This window comes from Solanum tuberosum, unplaced genomic scaffold (genome assembly GCF_000226075.1).
Source record: "Solanum tuberosum cultivar DM 1-3 516 R44 unplaced genomic scaffold, SolTub_3.0 scf00205, whole genome shotgun sequence".
In the NCBI taxonomy this organism is placed as follows: Eukaryota; Viridiplantae; Streptophyta; class Magnoliopsida; order Solanales; family Solanaceae; genus Solanum; species Solanum tuberosum.
The window spans coordinates 555,565-560,766 of record NW_006239130.1 but is presented as its reverse complement, the minus strand read 5'-3'; positions in this window follow the sequence as shown (position 1 = coordinate 560,766).

The following is a 5,202-nucleotide window of genomic DNA, read 5'->3' as shown; positions in this document are numbered from 1 at the left end:
GATCCTTCATATCATTAACCATAACTCTTGAATTCATAATTCACATTCAAGAGAGAGTTAAAAGTTGAGTTCAAGAAAGTCATTGAGTTCAATTGTGAATCCTTTGAGATCAACCATCGATTTTAACTAAGTCTTGAGGTAGTAAGTAAGAGAAAGAGAAGTGTCGTATATATGAGTTCCATGTAGTTTGTAGACCTTCTAGTTGAGTCATTCATGCCCATAAATTTCGCATGGACTCCATAAATTGAGTATCATTGAGAGGGGTAATACCTTCAACTTCTAAGTCTTGAGTATTGAGTTCTTAATCCCCTTTGAGATTATATTTCTAATCATGGGACTATTACATGTTACCCATGAAGTCTTTGAGCTGAATTGTTTATGCCTATAATTCCGCATGAAACCTATAAGTCGAGCAGCCTTGAGATGAGAAGTATCTTTGAGTCCTTGAGTTGAGTAGTTCATGCTCATAATCCCGCATGAACCCTCTGAGTTGAGCATTCTTGAAGTGAGTAGTATCATTGAAGTTCTTGAGTTTCAAGTATTGAGTTCTCTCTATGGTTATTGAAAACTTTGCATTGAGTCGTTCATGTCCATAATTCAGCATGAATCATATTTTAAGAAGTCTTTTACAAATGTTTAAACTATTGTTTTAAGACTTAAGCTTTAAAGTTGAGTAAGAGTAAGAGTAAAGTTCATTTTCTTTAAAATGATTTATGGGAACTAAGTATTCCCAAGAGTAAATGTTTTCACATTTAAGATGAGAGGAAACTGAGATTTCCGAAAGAGTTTTGAACAAGAAGGGGAACATCGATTCCAAGAGAGCTTTTAAGCTAAGTTTTGAGTAATTATCTCAAACCAAAGAAAGAAGTTATTTTAAAACATATGAGCTAAGTATATTTATTGGATTAGTATTTAGCATCGATATGGGGATGCGAGTTCATATTAACTCAAGTCTCCATAAACCATGTAGCCATCATGGGTATTAATGGGTCATACTTTTTAGAAGATCACATAAGTTAAGCTGGTGGATCCACTAAGTTAAGTAGTTCTATATGACGACAAAGTATATAACAGTCTGGCACGTGATGGTAAGAACGTTGTGTCACCACTTAGGCTCATTGTGGTGGTTGTCGATTAGAGAATCTCCCACAGAAACTATATTACTTTATTATATAAGTAAAGTTGAGTTTGTTATTGCATTTTCTTTAACGAACTAAGTTGTTTTTACTGTTTTGTAAAGCTTTCCATATATTGCATATGTATTATTGCTTTATTGAGTTGAGTACCCAGAGTCGAATATCATATCTTTGAGTTGAGTATCTAATCTCTGAGTTGAGTATCTTATCTTTGAGTACTTCTGAGTTGAGTAAGTTGAGTAATTTTGAGTATCCTTGAGTATTCCTTGAGTTGAGTAAGTTTAAGAAGAGGTAAGTATGTTTTCTTTTTTTATCAAGTTTCAAGCTTATGTTTATGCTTTAGAATTCCTCTTACATGCTCGTACATTCCACGTACTGAGCCATCTGGCCTGAATCTTCTCATGATGCAGACACAAGTATTCAGGGTCATCAACAGGAGCTTCGTTGATACATCCGGAAGTTCGAGTTAGCTATGGTGAGCCTCCTTATTTCTGGAGGATTTCATTTACTTTTAGTTTAGTCAGGATGTCGTGGTTCTTGTCCCGACTTCCATCTTTAACAGTTAGATGCTTCATAGATAGTCGGTATAGTTGAGAAGTCTGTATCATTTATTTTGTTACATGTTTAAAAACTTAAGTTGCCTATTTTATGGCGAGTTGAATATTATTTTTTATATTCAGAGTTTTTTCATTTGAGTTAAAGTTTTGTATTTCAATTTCATGAATTTTTATTCAGTTTTTAAGCTTTTGTATGCTTGACTTAGCCTTCCGCCTATAGTCAGCCAGGATGAGGGTTCGCTTAGGGACCAACAATGGTTCTAGAGTGTCAGCCACGTCCAGGGTGTAGGCTCGGGTCGTGACAAAGGCAAACTTATAAAACAATGTCATACAAAAGATGAGAGCCTTCAAGCTAAAAACTTTCTAAAAACATGATGAAAATCAATCTCAATAATCCCCCCGTCCGATATTAGTTGTTGATTTTCCTTTTTACAAGAATACTGGAAATTATAAATAAGAAGATAATTTTATATATTCACCCTTTAAAAACTTCTTCATTTTTTTACAAACAAATATGAACACTTTCAAAATGAATTAATTTCACGGATAATATAACGAAATTTTAATTAATGATTTATTGATTTGTGAAGTGAACAACTAATATGTGACAACTATTTTTAGTAAGATGATCAACTAATATGAGACAAAGGGAGTAGAAAACAACATAGATAAAAATAAAAACTAATACATAGATTATCTAATAAAGATGGTAAGTACAAAAACAACTGAAATAATTGTGTATAAAGGTTTTCACAATTATTTGTCCCTGAAACCTAAATTAGTACCTTCTTACCTTTAGTTATGAACTAGAAGTTTGTATTTTTAAAATACTGTAATTCTAACTGTTACCACTAGAATAATATAATGTACCATATCATGGTTCTTAATTTCAACCATATCTTGGCCACTTTTTCTTATTCTCATAGGCCTTAGAATATTCAACATAAGGCTTATCATAGAAGGTAAACCTCTTGTTCAGTCAAGGACTCGAACAGTACACCAATTGGTGGAAGCCTCTTTGTGATATTGAACGGCCACCCATTATATCTTGGTGCTACGACTACTTCATTTGCATGACTACCATGGGGTGCAACAGGTTTGTCAAAGCTCAAAATATTACTGGCCTGATCAAGCAATTTTGAAGAAGAGGAGGGTTTAAATCTCTAAACCAAAAGCAAGGTAGCAACAATAAATAAGATTGGGAAATTCTCTTGATGCTACTATAAGAGACAATAGCACCGAGCTTCTCAATCTACCACATCCCTATGTGGGCAAACAATAACAGAAAATTACACATAATGCCTAAGAGAAGTAGAAAATAATATTTTTCAAACATGAAAAATCATTGCCAGGTTTTACCTTAGGGAGGTAAGATTAACTTTGGGATCTACAAGACTACAACTACAGTGAATAGAATAAATAAATATTCAGAACCTAAAATTATGTAGGAACTAAGAAAACCATACAATAACTACATCTCCATGATGCAGTTTCTTCATAGCAACAAACGGATCCTCTTTACATGATACATCATGTATTGCAAGAACAAAGATTCTCTGGATTCAGAGAAAAGGGTGGTCATTCTTTAAAAGATCAACCAACTCATGGAACGTAATATATTATAACAGTTAGCTTGCTAAGTACATAGTTAATTAGTAGTAGCATGTTAGATTGTCAATTATCACATCTTAGTCAGTTCTAATTAGTCAGCTTACAACTCCTTCTCTAGTAACAACAGTTATCTTCCCTTCACTACCAATTTTGTACGCTTTCATTACATGAAATGACATTTGAAGCTTTTTTTTATTGAATATCAAATATTGAGAAGCCATTCATCTTGATATTGATCTTATTTATGTGATTAGGGTGGAAAAATGGAAGAAAATGGGAAACGGGATAGCACTGCCAATATGCTAAATGTGGACGAGAATTGTATGGACATTGAAGTCATCCATAAACAGGAAGTGATGGTGGGTGATCAGCTCGCTTATGCAAATGAAGAGCTTATAACTCATTGTCTAGATAAGAAAATTATAGACCAGCACTTTCTCAATCAGAATGTTCATGATGTCGACTTCTTCTTGTACCATCCTCAGCAACTTTCTGGTACAATTATCTCTCTCTCTCTCTCTCTGTTTGTTGTGGGGTGGGAGTGAGGTTGTTTTCTGGTCAATTTTTTTTTAATCGTTAATGCTCATTATATGAAAGGTGTTTTTTTCTAATTTAATTTGTGGGTTTGTGATATCAAACATAATCTACTATCAATCTTCTACTTTAATTGAATGTGTTTGATGAAGTCTTGGTTTCATACGATGAATAGCTATGTGACGAATCTGAGCAACTTCACTTATAGATTTCTACACTTTTTTGAGTAACATTTGGAAAGTATTAAGTTCCATTCAAGGAACTTTCCTTCAGAAGAAAAGAATCTAGCAATGACGGCAAATCAATTTGGAAAAGAAAGTGAATTGGGAATCAATCAATCTTTTAGTTGTACTAGAGTATTTATAGGCCTAGTTAACTACCTAACTATGGTAGGGTAAATGAAACTAGATTTATCTAATTACAACTGACTAAGATCAACTATTTGACCATCTAACATGCTACTACTAACTAACCAACTATGAACTTAGCTAGCTTAACGGTTATAATGTATTCTGTTCAGTGAACTAGGTGATCCTTTACACCTCTTTCAAACTAGGCACAGTGAAAATATTTTTTCATGCCTAGCCTGGACTAAAGATGCGAATGTTGCAAACAGTTTAGCCCCTTGGTCCATATGTCAGCCAACTGATCAAAAGAGGCTAAGTAATAAGTGTTGACCTAGCCCTGCTGAACCTTCTCCCAGATAAAATGAAAATTAATGTCAATGTTGTTTGGTATGTTCATAGGACACAGTGTTGGTATCTATCTGCATAGTAGACCTTTCAATCACAATGAACTGCAATGGGCAACTGAATAAGCATACCCAACACTGAAAATAGGCCAACCAGATGAACAATTTCAGCTATTGTTGATGCTTAACTTCTTTACTCAGACTCTGTAGAGCTCCTGTTTATGGTGATTTGTTTCTTGACCTCCAAGAAATGAGGGAGCCACCCAACTTAACTAGATAATCAGTCATAAACGGGGCAAACCTATGGATTACATTTGGTAGATATCATCCTCTTCGCATCAATTCCATCATTCAAACACTGTTCATCCTTCATCTGTTACTGTGGGTATTCCTTCTGAAATGTAGCCCTCCACAATTATGACATTCCATAAGCGGTCCTGACCTCTTTCCGCAGTCATTATTATGCGAGGTAGTAGTACTAGGCTTGAGGAGAAATCCCTAGATTTTCTTATTGTTCGATCTCCTTGATGAGTCCACAAATTGGACTCATGTAGGGCTTTATTTTAATAGAAATAGTGTCCTTGAATGCTGTTTTATCTCAATACCTGATTAAAATGCAGAAGTTTCAGGTATTTAAACTTTTAGTGGAAGCATGGATACTTAGGCGCAAATA